Raw genomic sequence first — 23,946 nt, forward strand, 5'->3', positions numbered from 1 at the left:
TTACCAGAGTTTCAAAACGGTAAGCCTTCACTATTACAAGCTTTCTTCTTTCACACAGAAATTTCCCTAAACATAATACCGACAGCCCTACCTAGCCTTTCAGTATTATCACAACAGAAAAAGTACTTCTGTAGTGTGATTTCTTTACCACACTCTTCCAATTCCTTCCAGGGATTCCTCAGACACCTCTTGTACCTGTACTTCTGAACAACATATAAACGAAAACACTAACTCTTAACGTTAATACATATAGTGTATATTCAATAACCATTACCTAATTAATCAATAACTAAACCATAACTCTGCTACCAAGAAACTGAGCCAGCTCAGACCCAATAATTTTGGACAGGGACGAACACTCAATTATTTCATTTACTTTGGCCCATACACATACACCCGAGTCCCTGTGGCGCTGGTGTCAAGTTTACGAATTTCTTACCATTTCATATTCAATAATTGAAATTTTGGACAGATCATATTCTACACAATAAACCTTTTTGTTCAAATTTCCATCTTCTTGGTCGTTGGACCAATTAGTTGAAAAATTGACGGCAACAGTTACTCAAATAATAATCGGACAAAAATAATCACAGACTCATTGTTTGCAATTTTGTTACATTTATCTAACTCAAAATGCATTAATCTTAGAGAAAAATACCTCACGAGAGAAAATACACTCTAAACTGTCAACAAATAATCAATCTCAAGATAACATAAGTTGCATGGAGGGGATAGATGAAGAGACATCAGACATGTGCATAATCAAATCTCGATTTGAGAAAGACAGATGAAGAGACAAAAGAACATGGATTATAACTTCGAATTATCAAAGATACCAACCCAAAGAATACGAACAAGTAAAACCACCTCCCAGGGCTAGGTAGAGGCAGGGGACCTCCAAACAAAGAGGCAGGGATCAAAGACTCAAAGATCAGGATAAGGATTGGACTGGAACAGCTAGGCCTCTCTGCAACCCGATAATCAGCAGCGCACGCTTTCTCTCCTTACGCCTAAAGCAGCAGCCGCATCTGCCGCCCTCGCTTCCAACCCCGCCCCTAAATCACCTATACTTTATAACCTTACCATACAGATTCCATCTCACTAAAGTTGCTAAATCACCCTTTCTAGCTACAGGAATGGTCAAAAAATGGGGCAGATGATCACCCTATCATTAAGTCATGCTCCCTTTGACTACCTCATTATTTGGTTATTTGTTCCCACATATTCAGTATGCATCCCTATTCTCTCATGAGGTAAATGTGTCGAGTTAAGGGCAATTTGTTAATACAGTTAACATTTTGTGGATTTTCACACAGGGTTCACTGGATTTGGCTGCATGTCAAGCGTCCTTCACCGTGCCATGCTCTTTCAGCTTGTTAAGCATCTTGGCTATATAGTCACGTGGTTTAGGCGCGCTGCAAGTTTCACTCATCACAGTTCGGCTAACTTAGCTTAAAACGGAGACTCGTCCATTTACTAAAAGAACAGAAAGCAAACATTCATTAATAATGTGATAATGGAATCTTTACTGTTAACCACCCACCATAACTCTAGTCCATGTTAACAGTTATCCTAGCATAGCGTAAACAAAAAGCAGCATTAATTATTCATGACAAAGCAACTCACGTCATGCATTTTTCTACATATATATGCGTTAAGCCGTGCAACACATTCAGACTTGGTTATTTACGTACTGTTAAGATTAATTTCATGCATATTGCGAAGCAAATTCCCCATGTGTGGTGTGTAGCTGCACGTTAATTCTATTTACTACTTAAAGTTAGTACGTATTACAGGGGTACTTGATTCAAGCAGGTTTCTTTTTTTTTTATGCAAATCCCCGCTCCATCACACCTGTTTCAATAAAGCAGCCTTTTTCACACACTAAATGGGTCTCGGTTTGGCTTGCCCCCTCCCAAGTGGGGTTTGGGAGGTGGCCGAACGTAGTGAGGCCTGCCCTCCGGGCAGTTTGGGAGGGGTTTGCACTGGCCGGATCGGCCATTTTGTGTTTTTTATCTTTTTTGGACATAGCCCAATTATAGTCCATGTAGCCCAAGTAGTCCAATGCTTATATAATCCTATGAGGGGATTTGGCAGCCACCATTTTAGGTTTTGGTGACCTGGTGGCTGGCAGCAGGGTACCCAGTCCTGCAAAGTATCACGCATCAGGCGTTAGACTAACGCATTTCAGTGTGGTGCTCCGCATCACCGCACTGAAATACATTGTCACGCACAGGGGCGGCTGGTGACATTTGAAAGTGGTGAGGCGTAAAATGATTGGCATACTGCACCGTTGCGAGCAAGCGTAGCGAGCGAGCCCGTACCACCATAAGGGGGGTTCGTTGCGTGAAAATTTTGAAAAAAGAGAAGAAAAATGGTGCATTTTCAAGCAAATTTGAGAAAGCAGGAAGGTTAATAAAGCAATTGTGAAAGTGCCTCTGTGAACTGTCACTTTTCTCTTTACCTATCTCTCTCCCAGAATTTACCACCTTCACCTGTAAGTGGCTGCGAGCTGTTCTATGGCGTCACTCTCTTCCAGTGACACTCTCACTTTCCCATCATCTAAGTATCCCTTCCTACCGTATCTCTTTCGCTATCTCAGCATCTCCCCTCCTCTGTCACAGGCTGGGTGCTGCTGACTGTTGGAAGGCGGACCCCGAGGAGTCGGTGCGACCACCAAGGGGGGGCCCTCACACTGCACGAAGTAGCCGAGCGCTGCCGAGAAGTCTCCTGAGAGATCCTTCTCCTATCACGTCCTAGCACAGTAACACCACCACACAGGACTCAAGGAGGTTGTCTTGTGACAAGCAATTCTTTATCAGCAATAAAAAGGTTACGAGGTCAATATTTACACGAAGGGATCGAGGGATCCACCAAAAGTCTCAGTGTCTCTTTGGAAGGGTCGGGGTAGCGGGACAGTCTTTGGCAGGAATGCGGTACGAGGGTACCTGGGGCCCAGTTCTTATCCTCAAGCTGGAGGACCTCCGGATCTCGGAGGGGTTGAGCCGCGACGGCGTCAGCAGGGCTCTGGCGTACAGTTCGTGGAGAGCCGCGATACAATCAGCAGGGCTCTCAAGATGGTTTCTGCTCAGCTCGAGCCGCGACGTCGTCAGCAGGGCTCCGAGGGAGGTTTCAGCGAGGTTGGGCCGCGACGGCGTCAGCAGGGCTCCGATGTTCCAGGTGGTTCAGAAAGGGTTCACAGGAAGGAGCCGCGACGCAGTCAGCAGGGCTCGTGATGGTTCCGACAAGAGTTCTTCTCCGTAGGGTCAGCCGCGATTCAATCAGCAGGGCTCTCGACTCCGGGATACAACTGCCGAGCTGTGGTGGGGTCGCCCCAGATATAGGTCTGGAGCCCTTTGATGTCCGGACCTATGCGCCCGAGGGGGCGGAGTGGCCGGGTGGAGGTGGCCAGACGCCCAGCAGGAGAGGCGCCAGGCCCATGGGAGTTGCAGGGCGATCACACCTCGAGAGGGGAGGACAGTTGGGGGTCCCATCGATACTGTCCTCCGCCGGGGGCGATGAATGGTTCCTGCGGCACCCCCTGGCTAGTTCGTGGTGCCTCGATGTCGGGGCTTCGCTGGGGTCGAGGCCGGGTTGAGCGGGGTCGCGCCGGCTGGTGCACGGTGTGACGTGGATGCCAACAAGATGGCGGAGCCACGAGGAGTATGCGTCCACGTGCAGCTCCGGGTGAAGGGCCTTGGTGCAGTTCAGACGGGTGGCCCGTGACGGCCGGGGCGGGGAACGGGCACAATCCAGGGGGTTAAGGACCACGCCACGAGGCCGGGTCCAACAGGCGTCCCCCCCAGCCGAAGGCATGGAGAGTCACCCATCTCCTTGGGGATTCTCCTCGTCAAGGCGGAAGAAGCGGGACAGGCCGTCGGCGTTGGCGTGGTCATTGCCGGGCCGGTGTTCGACGTCAAAGTCCATCCCTTGTAGCGAGATGGACCACCGCAGCAGCTTGGGGTTCTCGCCCCGCATTTGCATTAGCCATTGCAAGGGCCGGTGGTCGGTCTGGACCCGGAAGTGGGTGCCAAAGAGGTAGGGCCGGAGCTTCTTGAGGGCCCACACCACAGCGAAGGCCTCACGCTCAATAGTGCTCCAGCGTTGCTCTCGGGGCAGTAGTCGTCGGCTGATGAAGGCCACTGGTCGGTCGAGCCCCTTTTCGTCGGCTTGGGATAGGACGGCCCCGATCCCATACTCGGAGGCGTCCGTCTGTACCACGAACTCCTTCTGGTAGTCCGGGGCCTGCAGCACCGGAGCAGTACACATGGCTGTCTTTAGGGTGTCGAAGGCTGTTTGGCAGCGGGGTGTCCAGTGTACCTTCTTGGGCTGCTTTTTGGACGTTAACTCTGTGAGGGGGCCCACAATGCTCCCATAGTCCCGGATAAACCGCCGGTAGTATCCGGTGAGGCCCAGGAAGGCCCGGACAGCGGTCTGGGTAGTGGGGGGTTCCCAGGTCTGGATGGCATCTATCTTTGCTTGGAGGGGGGCCACCTGCCCGCTCCCCACTTGATGGCCCAGGTAGGTCACGGATCCGTGGCCGATTTGGCATTTGCTGGCCTTGATTGTGAGCCCGGCCCGCTGAAGGGCGGCCAGGACGGCCTTCAGGTGGAGAAGGTGCTCGGCCCAGTGGTTGCTGTACACGGCAATGTCATCTAAGTAGGCCGCGCTGAAGGCCTCAAGCCCGGCCAAAACCTTGTTCACCAGTCTTTGGAAGGTGGCCGGGGCGTTCTTCATTCCGAAGGGCATCACCCGAAAGTGGTAATGCCCATCCGGGGTCGAAAAGGCGGATCTTTCTTGGGCGCCGGGGGTGAGCTGGATTTGCCAGTACCCGGCGCTGAGGTCCAGCGTGCTCAAGTAGCGAGCGGCCCCTAGGCGGTCGATGAGTTCGTCGGCCCGGGGTATCGGGTGGGCGTCTGTCTTGGTTACTGCATTCAGGGCTCGGTAGTCCACGCAGAATCGCAACTCCGGGGGGTGACCGGGAGCTGCGGCCTTGGGCACCAGGACGACAGGGCTGGCCCACGGGCTGTCGGAAGGCTCGATGACCCCCAGGGCCAGCATCTTCGCTACTTCGGCCTGGATGCAGGCCCGCACTCGGTCAGGCACCCGGTAGGCTCTGTGTCGTATGGGGGGGGCTCTCCCCGGTGTCGACATCGTGGACGCACCAGTGGGTCACCCCCGGGGTGAGAGAGAAGAGGGCTGCGTAGTCCCGCAGTAATTGCTGGCAGTCGTTGCGCTGTTCCGGGGTCAGGGACGAGGCGAGTTGGACCCCTTCGATCGATCCATCGTGAATGTCGGATTGCAAGAGGTCGGGCAAGGGCTCGGAGTCGTCCTCGCCCCCTTCGTCAGTCGCCAGCAGCAGGCTCAGTTCGGTCCGGGCGAAGTGGGGTTTTAGCCTGTTGGCATGTAGGACCCGGAGGGGGTTCCGGGGGGACTCCAGATCGACCAGGTAGGTGACGGGACTTTTCTTCTCCACCACCTTGAAGGGCCCGGTCCACTTGTCCTGGAGGGCGCCGGGTTCGACCGGGGCCATGACCCATACTTTCTGTCCTGGCTCGAATTCTATAGTAAGGTGTTGCGATCGTACCACCGCTTCATGTCCTCCTGGCTGGCCTCGAGGTTGGCTTCGGCCATGGCTCGGAACCTGCGGGTCTGGTTTCGGAGGGTCAGGAGGTATCGGTAGACGTCAGGAGGGGCTCCTCGGGGCTTCATCTCCCAGCCCTCCTTGACCAGGCTGAGCGGTCCGCGGACCGGGTGTCCATACAATAGTTCAAACGGGCTGAACCCCAGGGACTTCTGCGGGACCTCCCGATAGGCAAACAGGAGGCAGGGCAGCAGGACATCCCATTTCCGCCTGAGGGGTTCTTCCAGGCCCTGGATCATCCCTTTTAATGTTCGGTTGAACCGCTCAACCAGTCCGTTCCCCTGAGGGTGATAGGGGGTCGTGAACTTGTATGTGACCCCGCACTGTTGCCACAGAGACCGCATGTACCTGGAGATAAAGTTCGTGCCGCGGTCGCTCACCACTTCGCTGGGGAATCCCACTCGGGAGAAGATCCCCATCAAGGCCCGGCCTACCACAGGGGCCGTTATAGTTCTTAGCGGGACCGCCTCCGGGTACCTGGTGGCGTGGTCCACGAGGACCAGGATGAAGCGGTGGCCCAGGGCGGTTTGGGGGTCCAGGGGTCCCACAATATCGATCCCGACCCGTTCGAACGGGGTGCTGACGGCTGGAAAGGGCTGGAGGGGGGCCTTGACCCGACCCCCCGTCTTTCCGCTGGCTTGGCAGGTCTGGCAGGACCGGCAGTGGTTGTCCACATCTCTCCGCATCCGGGGCCAGTAGAAGTGGGTCACCAGACGACTGTACGTTTTGTCTTGCCCCAAGTGTCCGGCGAGGGGCACATCATGGGCCAGGTGGAGAAGGAACTCCCGGAAGCGGAGGGGGACCACCAACACGCGGCTGGCCCCGAGTTCTGCTACTTTCTGTTCACTGTACAACAGGCCCTCGGTCCAGTAGATCCAGTGGGTGCCGGTCTGGTCACCGTTGGTTTGCGCGGTCGCCTGTTGTCGGACCCCTTCGAGAGAGGGACAGGACTGTTGTTCTTGCTGGAACTGCTCTCGGGTGGGGCCCCCTTCGTGTCGCCATTGTGTCAGCTCTGGGAGGGTGCTCGGAGAAGCCATCTCTTCGGGGGAGGATTCGCTGGGTCCAGGGTCGGTGTCCGCCTCCTCCTCGCTGCTGGTGGGAGGGGGTGTGAGCCCCTCGGGCTGGGCGGTCCCGGAGGTCGAGGATGAGCGGGGGGCCTGGGCGGTCATGGACCGGGTGATGGCGCAGGCCCAATCAGCCAGTCCCAACATTCGGAGGTGCTCTCGTCGCTCTACTTGAGCCCAGGGGGAACTTTCCAAGTCGTTCCCCAGGAGGCAGTCGACCGGGGCGTCGTCGCGCACTGTCACCTTCAGCAGGCCCGTCACCCCTCCCCACTCGAAGGGGACCAGGGCCATCTGGCATAGGCTTTCACTGTTGTCGGCCGTCCGTACGGGGCACAGCACATTCGGTAGAATCTGCCCAGGGGTCACCAGGTGGCAGCGGACAGCGGTGATACTGGCGCCTGTGTCACGAAGGGCTTCGGCCCGTTGTCCATTGACCGTGACCTGCTGCCGGTACTTCTGGGTGTTGGTTGGGATGGGGGTGCAGGGTACCATCTCTCGGCTACCCAGGCAGACCAGGGACATGGCTGCCGGCTCCCACTCAGTGTTCTCTCGGTCGAGGGCCTCCTCTTCCTCTTCTCCTCCCCCCAAGGCGGCGGCTGTCAGCTGCCGGGGCGGGTGCCCGCCGGCCCCGTTTCTTCGGTTCAGAGGGCAGGCCGGATCGCTGGCAAAGTGTCCTGTTTGTTGGCAGCCGTAGCAGGTCACTGGCGGCCGTGGTCCGGGTCGGGCCGGGCCCACCTTTCGGGCTAGGCTCGGGGAGAGATGTGGCTGCGGTGGCCCTTGAGGGGGGCTCCTGGGGGCCCCGGCGGGAGGGTCTCGGTTCCTGTTCGGCCCTCCCCCCCCACCGCGCTGGCGGGGGGGTCCGTTGGGGTTCCTCTGGTACTCCCCCATTGAGTTCCGGGGGACCCGGGAGTTGACCCATCGATCGGCCTCGACGGCAAGTTTTCGCGGGTCGGTCATTTTGCTGTCGAGGAGGTGCTGTCTCAGTTCCACGAAGCAATTGTTGGAAAGGTGTTCCCACACGATGAGGTCGACCAGCTGCCCGTAGGTGGTTACTTTGCTCCCTTTGATCCACCCTTCTAGGGCCCGACTGAAAAAGTCCACATATTCCACCCATGTGGTACCCGGGATTTTCTTGCAGTCTCTGAACCGCTGGCGGTACATTTCCGCTGTTAGCCCGTAGCGGGTGAGCAGGGCCTCCTTCATGTGATCGTAGGAGGTCATCACCTCCTCCGGTAGCTGGAGCAGCGTGTCCCGCCCCTCACTCAGGAACCGCCCCCACAGGCCCGCGCCCCAGTCCTTTCGGGGCACCCGATGAGAGGTCATGGCCACCTCGTAGGCCTTGAACCATTGTTGGATGTCGTCATTCTTGTAATACTCCTTGACGACTTCTTTCAGGATATGTACCTTGGCCTCGGAAGGCGGTAGAGTGTCTCTAGTACTGGGGGTGTCAGTCCCTCCGTTCTTGGCCTTGATCTCGAGCTCCTTGAGACTGCGCTCGTGCTCAAGAGTTAGTTTCTTTTCCTCCAACTCCCGGTGTCGTCTCTTCTCCTCTATCTCTTCTTGAAGGCGCAGCTGCTCTAGGGTCAGTTTCTTTTCTGCCAGCTGGAGTTCACCGTCCAGCCGCAGTCGGGCGAGCTCTAGCTCGTGGCTCCGGACCTTTTCCCGCTCTCGTATTTCTTCTTCGGAGAGGCCGGTTTCTAGGCTCTTTCTTCCTCCGGTTGCCGGAGTCCGTGCGGTTGCTGCGGTCTCAGTCAGGGGCAAGGGCCCTTCTTCCTGGGAGGGGCCTGCCCCGGCCTCCAACCATGCCCTCAGAGCTTTCTGCATCTCCTCTTTGGTACCTAGGCTGGTGGTTGCAATGCCTTTGTCTTTGCAGAACTGTTTCAATTCTTTGTGCGTATATTCTTCCAGCCGTTCGGGCTGGAACTCCATTGTCGCGTTGTTTTCCTGGCTGCTCATGATGCTGTTCGTTTGGATGGGTAGCTAGTGGGTACTGGCTGGTACGTACTGCGTTCGGCTCGGATCCCGTCGCTGGCCACCAAATGTTGGAAGGCGGACCCCGAGGAGTCGGTGCGACCACCAAGGGGGGGCCCTCACACTGCACGAAGTAGCCGAGCGCTGCCGAGAAGTCTCCTGAGAGATCCTTCTCCTATCACGTCCTAGCACAGTAACACCACCACACAGGACTCAAGGAGGTTGTCTTGTGACAAGCAATTCTTTATCAGCAATAAAAAGGTTACGAGGTCAATATTTACACGAAGGGATCGAGGGATCCACCAAAAGTCTCAGTGTCTCTTTGGAAGGGTCGGGGTAGCGGGACAGTCTTTGGCAGGAATGCGGTACGAGGGTACCTGGGGCCCAGTTCTTATCCTCAAGCTGGAGGACCTCCGGATCTCGGAGGGGTTGAGCCGCGACGGCGTCAGCAGGGCTCTGGCGTACAGTTCGTGGAGAGCCGCGATACAATCAGCAGGGCTCTCAAGATGGTTTCTGCTCAGCTCGAGCCGCGACGTCGTCAGCAGGGCTCCGAGGGAGGTTTCAGCGAGGTTGGGCCGCGACGGCGTCAGCAGGGCTCCGATGTTCCAGGTGGTTCAGAAAGGGTTCACAGGAAGGAGCCGCGACGCAGTCAGCAGGGCTCGTGATGGTTCCGACAAGAGTTCTTCTCCGTAGGGTCAGCCGCGATTCAATCAGCAGGGCTCTCGACTCCGGGATACAACTGCCGAGCTGTGGTGGGGTCGCCCCAGATATAGGTCTGGAGCCCTTTGATGTCCGGACCTATGCGCCCGAGGGGGCGGAGTGGCCGGGTGGAGGTGGCCAGACGCCCAGCAGGAGAGGCGCCAGGCCCATGGGAGTTGCAGGGCGATCACACCTCGAGAGGGGAGGACAGTTGGGGGTCCCATCGATACTGTCCTCCGCCGGGGGCGATGAATGGTTCCTGCGGCACCCCCTGGCTAGTTCGTGGTGCCTCGATGTCGGGGCTTCGCTGGGGTCGAGGCCGGGTTGAGCGGGGTCGCGCCGGCTGGTGCACGGTGTGACGTGGATGCCAACAAGATGGCGGAGCCACGAGGAGTATGCGTCCACGTGCAGCTCCGGGTGAAGGGCCTTGGTGCAGTTCAGACGGGTGGCCCGTGACGGCCGGGGCGGGGAACGGGCACAATCCAGGGGGTTAAGGACCACGCCACGAGGCCGGGTCCAACACTGACACTGCCCGGTGACTGTCTCTTGCTGCCCCTTCCATTGACTCGCAACCACCCATGCTCTCCTCTCCCTATCTTGCTATCTCTTCCTATATTGTTGCTGTCACATCCATCTTGCTTGCTATCCCTCCCTACATCTCAGCAGGCGCGGTGCGTCCATTGGGGCATTGCCCACCCGCCCCCGCCCACAGCTCCCTCGGTGTCTCTGAACTTAGTTTACTTAAGTTCAGAGACGCTGAGGGAGAACTGACAATGCATGTCAGTCAGCATGACGTCGGACCGTGGGCAGTCCGGTGTCATGTTGTCTGACATGCATTGTCAGACCGGGCAGGGACAGGCAGCACTGCAGCACAAGTGCGCATGAGTGGGGACGGTGCGCACATTTTTCGCCCGTGCCCAGTCATGCGCAATTGTGTTTTCACTGACTTGCTGTTTTCACTGACTTGCGCATGCCCATTAGGAGCCCCTCGGTCCCCTAACGGGCAGGCGGCGGGTGAAGAGTAGGCTGTGCCCTCAGCCAATCCTGGCGCTGCAGCAGCGCCAGGATTGGCTGAGGGGTTGCCACTCCAGTGCTGTTGAACTCAAGAGGCGCCATTGCCAACGTGGCGCAGAGGCGGTCAGGTAAGTTTCTGTCTTAATTTTATGCTCGCTCAGACCCCCCCCGCGTGACCACCCCCCCCGCGAGGTGTGCTCTGTCGTAAGTCACTGCTTGAGTCCGTTCCCCTACTTTCTTAAACATGCCTCCCCCACGGCAGAATTTGCCAAGGGGCAAGGCCGATGGTTAAGGCTCGGCCTTTGGGGACGGGCGAAACGGGCATAGAAGGAAAAGAGCTCTGTCTTTTCCATCGTGCCCAAAGAAGACCAGGACAGTGTCCAGTTCTCCCGCTGCTGGCAGCTGCCCCCCCCACCCCCGCCTCCTTTGTTCCCCCTCTTCCCTCTCTGTCTCGCTCCTCCTCATATAGTTAAAAACTGGTCCGAGAATTCAAGAAACAAGTATTACCTGCTCTTTCCTCCTTTCGTTTATTTGCTTCCTTGTGAAATGGATCCAAAAAAGAAAAACACTTGCTGTAAACGTAGTCTTTTGCTGACATTTTTCAATTTCTAAGTGCAGCCTCAGGGTAGAGAGAAATAAAACATTCAAAATATGAAAAATAACTAACTAACTAAAGCAAGGTGGCCATATTGATTTATTCACACATTAGCGCCACATTAGTGTTTGCCAGTGAAGCCCTGGTGCGTCGGCAGCATCTGTTGCAGGCACCTGGCCACCTTGTGCTTCGGGAGTGTACCGACTGCTGCCAAACGTTTGGGGAACGTAGTTGACTATCAAACTTGGGATGACAGCAGTAGTGGTCCGTCCCCTGCCAAAGTGGCAGGGCAGGCCGGAGGACGAAGCTGGGGAGCAGGGGGGAAATCAGGGTACAAAATAATCAAAATGAATTTAAAATAAATTACCTGATCACCGCCGCTGTCCGTTGCATCTCGCCCTTCCGGGCACAGGCTCTCAGAATGCACCATCCTGACGCTGTATGAAAGCAGCGTCAGGATTGGCCCGAGCAATGGGACTTTGCACTCCCAGGCAGACTGGGAGCCTGTGCCTGCTTTCTCCAGCCCCAGCAATGCAGCAGGGGCTGGAGAAAGCTGCACTGCACATGAAACGACTGGCCAAACCCTCATGTGCTGTGAAGGGACATGGGAGTGCACTACAACTCACCCACCACAGTGTCATCCCCCTGTGCCTGCTCCCAAGACTCTTCAGAGTCCTGGGGGCGATTCCAGGGGGATTAAAATAAAACGATTATAAATTGTTTTATTTTTTGGGTGGTGGGGTTTAGCAGCGCTCCTTCGCCCTAATAGAGGGGCCACCGTTGGATGACAGTTAAGTGTCATCCCCATAAAGGATAGATGCCAATTGTCAACTCTAAAATATTGCTATTCTTCAAACTTAATCTGCACATATTTTCATCTCTACACAACTTGCGCATTTCTCCATTCACCTTTCTTCGCGTCCCATCAATAACTTCCTGTTTAAAAGTCACCATCGATGCACACCTGGGAATCAACTCTCCCCAAATAATAACATGTCAAGGCACCCCATGCCCTTAATCAAACTCTCAAACAAAGACAGCACCTGCCCCTAACGCAAGCCACCTATACACCCAAGACGGAATCTGCACTTGGGCATTGTTAAAGCGTAATTGCCTTCCAACCTGTCTCTGTTTCGCTTATCTCTCTGCCCACTTTACAAAAGAATGTCTGTATATCCATACAATCTAACCTGAGGAGACATGGCCAGAAACACAACCTATGAAGAAACAGCAATGAAACATTAAGAGGAAAATTCTCATACCAACCATTCAGGCCGTAAATATTTTTATAGCTATCTGATCTCCACCTGTCCAATTCCTTAATCTGCTGAATGGGACAACTCTTAATTCTCGCCTACGATGCTGCGCCTATTGTAAAAGAATGTACCCCAAATGCAGCCATAGGCAAACCTACATCCAATATAGCTTTCCTCCGAACTTGCAACAATTAGAAGCTGGACAATGCAGCCCCATTGCTATGCTCAAACACCTTTGTAGCATGGCCAGAACAAACTGCCCAGTATGTTTTCCACCTCAGCACTGGGCAGACCTTATACACCAAATAGTTTTGCAAACATACCTCTCTCCCCCAACCCCTCTGCTGTTTTTTTTTCCGCAGCCACACAAATATTCCCACTCTTTGTACCTTAACTGCCTCTTCCTTATCCAAGCATAACATAAGCAAACTTCCTACTAAATGATTCAATAATGCCACTGTAAAAGGTCCCTCTCACACTGAACGTTGTCTCCTTTGCCCAACCTTCCAGTATCAGCAGGTCCATTTCCACAACTGTCAGACTGTAACTCCAATGTCACTGCAGACAATACTTTTTCATTCTGGTCCATCTTGAAGTTCAATTGAAGATAAGGGGTTGGAGGAGCACTCATTTTTGTACTTATTTACAATATTTAAATTTCAAATAGTTGCCTTATGGTGCTACAGCGCTACACTTGCTGTCAGTCCAAGTGTCTGGTCAAAGGAATACTGTTAAAAGTTTGATAACTTGTTTGCACTGTGCACTATCCACTGGGTTGTTGTCAACCCCTTAAGTTTAAAGCAAAAGTTTCATTCTAGAACAATACTCAACACTAAAATCTTGTATTCATCAATGAAAATATTATTTGTCTTTAGACAATTACATAAGCATAACAATAATAACAAAAACATGGACATAAATAAACATTCAATACATAGTTCAATTTGCAATTGTTATGTTAACAATACTACAGACGGCTTTGTAGCACATCATAAAATATAACGCAACTTATCAAACTTGTAACAGTATTCCATATTGAAGTTCACCACATCATCCTGCCTCTGAATCCAATAACCTGTGCCCTCCTGTTGACGTCTTGCTCCAGATACCAAAAACTCCATCTACACCTGTCGATAGGCTCCCCACATCAACCATGCTAAGGAATCTTCTATTAACTGGACTACTCTCAGCAACTCACCTATCACAGTTCCTTCACCATCTCTGTGTAAACAGTCCACCTCCACAGCAGATCATGGATTCTCTTCCACTGGAAACAAGACAACACATCTGCACTTTCATTGTTGATCCCTGGCATATAACGTGCTCTGAAAAATAAGTTGTATTGAAAGTTGCCTTACTGAACCCTTTCAACAGCTTCAGCACTCTGACAACCCTGTCCGACTGTCTATTCACAATGTTTATAACTGATATGATGTAACACCAATGGCACAAACAAAGGTGAGTAGCACATGCAGAAAAGGGAGATGATGGTTGTGTTTAGCATTCCTTCTGGTGAATTTGATGGTAGGTTGGCTACTGTTGATATAAGGTGTACATTATTCCAATCTCTACTTCCTGCATTCCACACTATAAATATGTAATTAATTTATCTTAGGAGTAGCAAGTATATGGTGCTGTGGTTTGCCCATGAAGATATTCGCATAGGACGGAGCCTTCCAAGTGCTCATGGAAGTCCCGTGTATCTGCAGATAATGTTTACCATTGAAAGAAAAATTGTTGGATTTAAGCACAATTCTTGCAAAGTTGGTAAGCAGTTTGGTTGTTGGCTTTTTCATAGTTATTTTACTAAGAACGTCAGATAATACAAAGAGGCCATCCTCATGTCATGTGGTATGTTGGTGTATAATGATGTAACATTAGATATAGCCAGGAGACTGTCATCATCGAATGTGAAGCTTTGGTTTAATTTTTCAGTAATCTGAAGGAAGTGCCTAATATACTTAACAAATGATGGAAGTTTCTGGAGAATGGTCTGAAGGTGTAGACCAACAAATAAAGATAGTTTGGGGGCTCCTGCTGATCGGGAAGCCCATGAAGCTAATTAAGAGCAGGGGGAGGACTTCAGGCCCCAGACTGAACTGCGCCTTCCGCTGCTGCCGCAACATCATTCCTTCTGCGTCCGGAGTTGCCTACATAATCTGTTGGCCCAGGTGCATACGGGCCAAGAGCGGGCTCATCTGCGCCCTTCAAAGACCTTAGGAGGCCGGGCCCACCCTCTTGAGTTTTGGAGCGGTAAACCCAGGATATAACCATGGTCCTCACCTAACGGATTAAAGGTATTTCTAACTACAATCATACCTTTTTGTAAATAGGTAAACGTAAGGTATCAGGGGCTGGAATATCATCCCACACAACCACTGCAATTCATACCATGTTAGCTAAGGCAGTAGGAGCAATTTCCGATGAAATAGTATTGGTTGAGCGCAAACATTCTATGGACTTTGGTCACACTCATAAGCATCCTGCAGATGGGGCAGGTTCTAATAACACAGCTTGCCCTGACTCATCCGTACCCCATCTGCATAATACCTCTGTGCTAGATAATGGCCCCCCATGATTCTGCATCTCCTATTGCCCCTATTGACAGAACACCATCTAAAACTCTATATATTAACCAACCAGTGGAGAGAAAGAGGACATCAGGGGTGACTACCAGAGGGGCTACCACTGTACTTGTTTAAAAAACTTCAAAATCAACACAGAGAAACCTTGAGTTTGTTTTCGCAGCTGCAGTTGCACAAGCCTAAACCTGATTACGAGTTGCGTGCATCACAAACAGAGGGACCCCCCTATGCCTCTTATGCCGAAGAAAGCGCCACCATCATTTCCGCAGTTAATTCGATTCTTGGACAAAAACTCAATCCAATTATAAAGCGTTTAGAGTCAATAGAGAGCCTACTAGGCAACCATTATGACTTTAACAAAATTTCCAATGCCGGCCCGGACAGCAAATATCAAACTGTTCTCAACCCACTCAGGCTGCTCTCAAATAAGGACAGATAATGGCCACAATGCTACATCTAATGCACAGAGGGAGCCTATGAACAACACTGTATCCTATCCAAATAGGAATAGGCCGACTTTGTCACCACCAAGTAAGCCAAAATAATGGCGCCCTTGAGTTCTGATTGTTCAGGGCAACCGGGCAGAATAGAATAAGAGATTGCTCTCCCATAAAGAGACACTGAATCTCACTCCTGCAGCCTGCCCATATGGTCTGATATTTGCAGCTGTCCCCCCATTGAAGTCAGACTCAGTTGAGACCTGGGCGCAGCTAAAGAACAAAACCATACTGTAAAACTAAGTAATTAAATCATTGAAGAGGGCAATGTAGATAAGAAGTAAGTTAAATCCAGAGAATGAAAAGTCCGAACCATCAACCAGCTGGAGTCAGGTGCAACTGACTCTTCTCAAGCACTCAGGATTCCATTACCATGGTGCTACTCAAAAGGTAACATTGCATTTCATGGTATATATAGTACAGTTGAAAAAGAATAACATGAGTACAAAAAATAAGCACAATATTACACATACACTGGCTAAATCAACATAAATATCTTGAAATTGTGAACGCAGGAGAAATTATAATGATACTGAGAGTTGGATGGGTGGGACTGGGTCAAAAAGACATTGAGGGGGATTGTTTAGTGGTAAATTTTAGGAATCCAATGTATGTATGTAATATTTTAAAATGCAGAGAATCACTGCCGCATACTAATTCCCAGATCATGCCACTACCTATTGGCTATTTTAACAAGCCACCGGCACACCTGACCTTTTGGGACCCTGTAAATGGGGGGAGTCTTTTGTTAAATTGCACTAATAGATCTGAGGTCCTCAGCACCATGGAGAATATAGAATGACTATCACTGCTTGAGCCCCCTGCACACCCTACAGATAACTCGACCATAACAGCTACTTATAACACTACTGGCCCACCTATAAAAGATAATACATTACGAATTGTGAGCTGGAATGTTGCAGGGTTTCGCTCCAAGCTATGTGAGCCAGAATGGGTCTCATTTGTTAAATGAAATAATATAATCATGCTACAAGAGACTTGGGAGGTGGCACCCACACTTCTTGAAGGCTACTAATATTGTAATACCCCAGCAACTAGTTCCCGCTCAGGCCGTGCTTCAGGTGGCCTGTCAGTATGATTGAATATTACACTAGGAGGCCATGTGGAAGTTCTGGACACAGCTAGTACTAGTTTTCAGGAGCTCTGTTGGAAACCCATTTTAATCTATATCTGGTAAATTTTTATAACAATGATTTTATTGATGTCCCAAACTGGATATTTTTAGAATTAAAAAAATATTTTGAGTATTCTAACTGAGATGGTTATTCTGGTCATGAATTAAACCTGTGCCTCACTGGAGATTTTAATGTTCATCTCTCCAATAGTAGAAACACTCTGGGCCTGACATGAGGAGGGATGGACTCGAGAAGTCAGGAGCTGGAAATGATAGTGGAATCCTATGATTTACCTGATATCATGGGAATTGCAGGGAAAGATATTATCCCACCCACATATAAAGGTAGAAGGACCCCCTCCACGTTTGATTTCATGTTCATTATAAGGAGCCTAGAGAAGATTTTGTTGTATGGCTCAGTTGTTGAATCTATTTTTAGCGACCATAACCGACTTGAGGCTGCTTTTCCGATGGCCCCCAGAACAGTCTTTAAGAGGGAGTTAGGAGCAAGAGACCTTCAACCCTCCCCTGACAATTTAAAACTGATTTGGAGAGTACGTGACCCAGCTTGTACCCAAGAAAAAATTATAAACGAGAATAGGAGTCTGGTGGAGGTCTGCTTATCAGAAAATGATAGTTCATTTCATTTAATTCGGGAGTCTCCTGAGGCGGAAGCCGGGAGTGAATCTTAGCATTTTAAAATCTTTGTTGTGTGATACTCTGCCTTAACTTCACTCACCTGTGCACTTTAAACAGCGCTCCTAGCGCTGCAACGAACGCCATCTATCGCCATCACTGAGGGCGAGGCGCCACGGCGGACACGCCCACCTCAGCTGGCCACACCCCCATGTTGCTTCTCACACGGACATAAAGGATGTGCCTCGCCAGGAAGCGCAGCGGACGGGCGCAGCGGGCGCGCCGTCAGCGCGCCGAAGGCGCGCCAAAGGCAAGCCCGTCTGGGCCTGTCCGGGCCTGGATCGGGCCTAGGGCCAGTCCCCCTGCCTCTTCAACCAGCCCCACCCGCATCTGCTGGACTTCTGCCCAACTACACCTACTTAATTCACATCTATGCCCGACCGGCCCCCGCTGCATCCCGAGTCATCTGGAAGCCGCTCATTATCTCTGCCCACAATGCAGCTTTACACTCCCTCCTTGTCAACCCCGTCTCTCCCCTTGCTCACCACCGCATCCCTCTTCCCCTAATCAGTACACTTTACGTGCAGGACTGATCAATTGCCGATCTTTACCCCGTCACGCCAACGACATCTGGATGTCCATTTCGTCTGAGGAATGGGATATTCTTTTCCTAACCGAGTCCTGGATCACTGACTCTTCCTCACCTGATATCTATCTGGCCATCCCCCCTGGTTATGACATCAAATGCCTGAATCGGACCGGAGGTAAGTCTGGTGGTGGTCTTGCCGTCATACTTAAATCCTCTTTCCAGTTGACTTTCACTAGACTCAGTGCAATAGGCACAATCGAAGCTATGTACTTCTCCATCTCCGACAATGCATCAGCAATCCTAGCTGGCACACTAGTCTACTGTCCCCCTCCTGTCTCCACGCCCTCCCTCAATGCCCTTGTCCACTTATTGGCTGATCTTTCTATTAAACATCAAAATTTCATTGTCCTGGGCGATTTTAACCTCCACATCGACAACCCGCTATGCGCTAAGGCTACTAACCTGGTCGACACCATGGAAAGCCTCAATCTTAAACAATTGGTTGCAGGTCCCACCCATGTGGCAGGCCACACCCTGGACCTTATCTTTGCAAATTCCTCGCTCATCACTGCCCTTCAGCCTCTCCCTCTAACCTGGACCGATCACTTCCTCGTCCCTTTTCTTCTTACATCAGGACGCAAACCTACCCAACTGGCCCATAGAAAGGAATTGGGAAGAAAGTGGCATAAGGTCACCTGCGCTACCCTGGATCCCATATTCCACTACCATTCGGAGTACCTCTCCCCGGACATTGATGAAAATGTCTCCAGGTTAAATTCTACTCTCCTTAAGGCTATTGATTCTATTTCCCCCCAGATAACCATCTCCTCCACCAGGTCGCGGCCCTCTGCTCCCTGGTTCTCCACCTCCCTTCGGGAGGAGAAAAGCAAATGTAAGGCCCTTGAGCGCAAGTGGAGGCTCAACTACGACTCTGAAGCCAAACATCTTTACAGAACGGCACTTAAACAATTTCTCAAACTTAAAAAAGGCGCGATGAAAGACCACTTTGCCGCTCAAATTAATAAAGCCAAAAACTCTTCAAAAACGCTCTTTAGCGTCGTCAAAGACTTTATTAACCCTCCGGCTAGAGCCCCCCAGAACACCGCCAGCCAGGCCCTTTGTGAGGGACTCTCAGATTTTTTTCTAGAAAAAATAAACAAACTGTGTGTCTCCTTCCCCACTGAGTCAGTCACTCCATCTCCTACTTCTAGCCCCCCTGAGTCTCCATCTTTCCTTGCTTTCAACAAACTAAACATGGACGAGGCTATTAGACTGCTCATCGCCTGCAAATCTGGCGCCCCCTCTGATCCTGTTCCCGCCAAAATCATGGGAGAACTGGCAACCTCACTGGCCTGCCCTTTCCTTACCGTCTGGAATGCCTCCCTTCACCATGGCTTCTTCCCCTCCACCTGGAAGGAGGCACTGGTGATCCCTATTTTGAAAAAGGCAGACGCAGACCCCACTGTCTTCTCTAACTACCGTCCCATCTCCCTCCTTCCCAAACCTGCCAAAGTCCTGGAAAAAGCAGTACAGCTCCAACTTACGGACTATCTGGAAAACCACTCTCTGCTTCATGGATCCCAATCCGGTTTCAGAGCAGGATTCAGTACCGAAACGGCCCTGCTGGAGGTATCTGAGACCATTCGGGAGTGTGTGGACAGGGGCGAGGAGGCCATGCTGGTTCTCCTCGACCTGTCCGCAGCTTTCGATACGGTCTCTCACCCCATCCTCCTGGACCGCCTCAGGCAGATAGGCATCGGTGGCTCTGCCCTCGGATGGATTAAGTCCTTTCTCTCATCCAGAAGCCAAAGAGTACTACTACGCCCCTTCAAGTCAGAGGAAAAACCTCTGTCATGTGGGGTGCCACAGGGCTCCGCCCTTAGCCCCCTATTCTTCAACGTCTATCTGGCCCCCCTGGCTGACGTCGTTGAGTCCTACGGAGTCAGGGTGGTATCCTACGCCGACGACACACAGTTGGTGTTTTCTTTCCGGGACCACTCGGACTCCGCATTCCTCAACTTTCGCCAATGCCTGAATAACATCAGCGGCTGGATGACTACGAACCACTTGAGATTAAATGCAGATAAAACGGAGGTCCTGTTTTTCAATCAGAACACCTCTATTCCCTCTTCTTGGTGGTGGCCGACAGCTCTCGATCCTGCCCCTACCCCGGTTCGCTCGGCGCGGAATCTGGGCTTCCAATTCGATGACTCCTTGTCATGTAAAACCCAGATCAATAAGGTCACCTCCGCCTGCTTCATGAAACTACGGATGATAAAAAAGATCCTCCCGTACCTTCCCACGGATTCCCGCCGCACAGTCACCCAGGCCCTTATTACGTCCCACCTGGACTATGCTAATAGCCTCTATGCAGGGGCTCCGCAGTACTTGATTGGTCGACTGCAGATTGTCCAGAATGCTGCAGCCAGACTGATCGGTAACATCCCTTACCGTCAATCTGTCTCTGCATATCGAAGGCAACTCCACTGGCTCCCTGTGGCTAGCCGCATCCAGTTTAAGGTTCTCACCCTTACATATCGAGCCGTCAACAACTTCGGCCCTACTTACCTGAAAAATCGGGCTTCGATATCCTGCTCCACCAGATCCTTGAGGTCCAATGACCTCCGCCTCCTGATCTCGCCCCGTTTTAGACTGTCCAGAACCGGAGGCAGAGGTTTCGGTGTCATTGCTGCCAGACTTTGGAACTCCCTTCCACTTGAGCTGAGGTTCTGCCCCTCTGAAACCATCTTCCGAGCCAAACTCAAAACCTGGCTCTTCTCCGGACTTTAGATTCCCTTGCATCACATTTTCTTCTCTCCCCTTTTCCACTCAGTAACTCCTGGATTTTAGCGCCGGGACACCCCTTCGGGGGTAGCTGCGCGCTCTACAAATTCCATAAAATAAATAAATAAAATAAATAAATGAAAACATTATTGCGGCTATTACAGCCATAAAAGCACATTGAAGGTTTACATCAATTTGGAGTCCATACTAAATAAAAAGTAGAAGATCATAAAATACATTTGAGTATAAACGTATATAGATAAAAATATCATTACGGTAAATAAAAGCAGAAAATCGTCATTAAAAAAATTTCATAGGTTAAAACATACAAATCATAAAAATCTTAAAAGAGCCCGGGGTCGGCTTCCAGCCTGGTAGTGCAAACTTCTGCCACTCCCTTAGGTTTACCTCCAGTAACATCCTACTGGCCATAAAAACCACAGAAAACACAAGGTTAGTCAAAGTGGCGGGTGGAAAAAGGGAGAAAGCTCAGAATTACTTGAGGTCTGATCTAGTTTTAGCAAATTCCAACATATTGACCACATAGAAAAAAGGAATTTCGAAATTGCAACCACATGAACCGGGTCAGTGTCAGATTTTAGGATCCTAAAAAATTCACAATAGTTCCTAATGCCCAGGTTTCTACAAAGTTGGATGATCCATTTCAGCCTAATCTGTTTGTATGCCACGCAGAAAAGCATAACATGAACTATTGTTTCTTCCTCCACGTGGCATCCTGGGCAAAGGCAACAGGACACTGCCGCCCACTTATTTGTTATCGCATATAGCAGTAGTGTCCCATACCTAAATTGCAAGAACAGCTTCTTAGCTAATAACGGTTGTATAGAATCCAGCACCCACTCAAATTCATAGTGACACTTAAAATCCAGAAACCCATAAATTAAGCTCGTGGGATTAGCTGACTGCAAAATATTTGTAAATTTATACTCTTTCAGTGCAGTTGCCAAGATTTTTTTAGAAATGGCTGGGCAGAATTCTTCTGGATTCAGCCATAGATTCTCACTTCCAAATGCCCGGAAGGAGTGCCTTACAAATGATGGCCAGGGTATACTGCCAGCCCCAAGTGATGTTATTACCGCTTTTAATTCCTCCCTATAACAGCCCAACTCCGGAGTGCTCCATAGCCGCCGCCAATAAAGCAACGGACGAGACGAGATAAGATCCGCTATTGGAAGGATATTCAAATCCATCCTTAGCGGAACAAGTGGGGTCTTTTTTGGTAAAGTCAAGATTTGTCTAATAAAGTTATTTTCAGTTATTGAGAGAGCATTAGAAGGACGGTGCCCCCAGAGTTCCGCCCCATATAGGGAGGCTGACCTAGCTTGGACTCTATAAATTTCAAGCGGTGGGCTTATAATCTTTAAGATACAACTCTTCTGGACTTTTGAGATTCCCCCAGCAGCCTGGGCTAGCTTTAGATTAGCCTTATTGATTTGGGGACCCCATCCCATTTTATCGTTCAAGGTGAGGCCCAAGTAGTCAAATATAGAGACCCTCTCAAGGGGTCTATCATCCATCGGGTGTGGACAGTTGGTGGAAGTGGCATTAAAGACCATGTATTTAGTTCTGTTGATGTTAACCACAAGATTCCTCTTTTTACAGAACTGGCAGAACCCTTTTAACACACGCTGCAGTCCCATAGCTGACTTAGAGAGCAGCAGGGTGTCATCCGCAAACATTAATACGTGAAATTTACGAAGTGCCAGTTTCGGGGAATCTACATCCTTGATGGCAAGTAGATCTTCAATTAGCCCGTTGAGGAAGAGGGAGAAAAGGGTCGGCGCAAGCACACAGCCCTGCCTCACCCCCTTGCCAACGGGAAACGGTGCCGTCAACTGCCCGTTCTTGCCATACCTTACTCTGGCAAATGTACCTTCGTGGAGGCATTTGAACTGGAAGCAAAGATATGGTGGAACTCCCATGGCCAGCACAGTACTATACAGCTGGTTACGGTCTACCATATCAAATGCTGATCTCAAATCCACGAAGGTTAGGTACAGGCTCCCACCTTCCAGAACTACATGCTTCCAGTAAATTAACTGAAGCCTGAATAACTGATCTACAGTGGAAGTTTTAGCTCTAAAACCTGCTTGCAACGGGGTCTGGATATCATGGTCTAGAATCCATTCCTGTAATCTTTCCAATAGTACCCTTGCAAAAATGTTTTGAGATACATCAATGAGGCTAATTGGCCTATAGTTGGCCGGTTCAATGGGGGACCCTTTTTTGTAAATAGGTATAATCTCTGCCCCAGCCCATGCTGGAGCGGGTTATGCAAAAATTTGTATACCCACTCCATTTTGCATGTTATTTTATTAATTAGATTAATTAATTATTATAATCGCATTAATGGATTGGAGTGACGTGGCAAATTTTTACCAACCTTACTATTATACAAATTACACGTGGGATTTGCATCTGCATGGCTTAATTAATATGTGAACTAAATTTTGTACGCATATTAATGATAAACAATTAGAATATTGCATGATATATGTTGCTTTTGTGATGTAATTGTGATTCGTGCTTTATTTAGTAAGTATAAACCGCATTGAGTGTTGCTTTTGGCTAGATAAATAAACACACATATGGGTATTAGCGAGGGAATAACATTTGCATAGTCATTTTTATGTATTAATTACGTTTTTGTGTTTCTTTGCTTAAGTTGACCATTTTGGCCTATTGAACGATGGCTGCCTTTGGTGCCTAACCCGATTGCCAACGCTGAACAAGGCTTGGGTGAAGTGCGCTTGCGCTAAGATGAGCAACAATGGCCTCGTCCTGACCCCAGGCAAGCTGTACTTATCAAGGTCGCACTGGGAATAGTGCCAACACTACAGACAAAAGACTTTCTTAAAAACCCGGAACCAGCAAGTATGCTGACACCATGGACTAAACCTTATGAGAACTTTGTAGGACGACCCCTGACCAGCCAATCAGAACAGTTTAAAACTCATTTTTGTTACATTTTGTTATTGAAATTATTATAAAAACCCATAGAATAGAGAGGTTGAGAGTTGCTCCTTCGATTTCCTGATGATATGCTGACGGAGAGGACGGTGACACTGCAGGACAGCTGTTAGCCCGAATCTTTGACGGACTGAATTAATGCCCAAACTCCTGATGAACTGAATCTGCTAAAATTGATGGGCATAGATTTGCGAGACTGCCAGATTTGACATAGAGGACGACTTTAGCAAGAATAGGTAAATATGAATGGCAACTTGATCAAATGAATGATTTGATTTGCAATATTAATATAAATTTGGATTTGAACATCTACAGAAATGAGTTGGGTTGTTTATTCATTGAAATGTGTTAATGGAAAGGTTAATTAGAGTATTAGAAATTCACTTAAACCTACAACTGACTGATCCGTCCCGTTTATGAGGGGAATACCAAAGGTGAAATCCAGGGCCTAATGAGTATTAGAAGGTTGTGTAGATTTGCTGCTCA

At 50.3% G+C, this 23,946-nt stretch overlaps 1 long non-coding RNA gene across 2 annotated transcripts in view; it reads left to right on the plus strand.

The window, feature by feature from the left end:
* Nucleotides 1–23,706, plus strand: part of LOC146870080 (uncharacterized) — a 35,502-nt gene extending 11,796 nt beyond the window's left edge. Inside the window, exons 2-4 of one of the 2 annotated variants that reach the window (XR_014958960.1) lie at nucleotides 13,859–14,010; nucleotides 22,093–22,221; nucleotides 23,156–23,706. This is a non-coding gene — a long non-coding RNA (uncharacterized LOC146870080). The remainder of the gene's footprint in view (nucleotides 1–13,858; nucleotides 14,011–22,092; nucleotides 22,222–23,155) is intronic. The other variant, XR_014958958.1, reaches the window with a different exon arrangement.
* Nucleotides 23,707–23,946: the final 240 nt, after the last annotated feature.

The sequence above is a fragment of the Triturus cristatus genome, chromosome 1_1 (genome assembly GCF_964204655.1).
Source record: "Triturus cristatus chromosome 1_1, aTriCri1.1, whole genome shotgun sequence".
Classification (NCBI taxonomy): domain Eukaryota; kingdom Metazoa; phylum Chordata; class Amphibia; order Caudata; family Salamandridae; genus Triturus; species Triturus cristatus.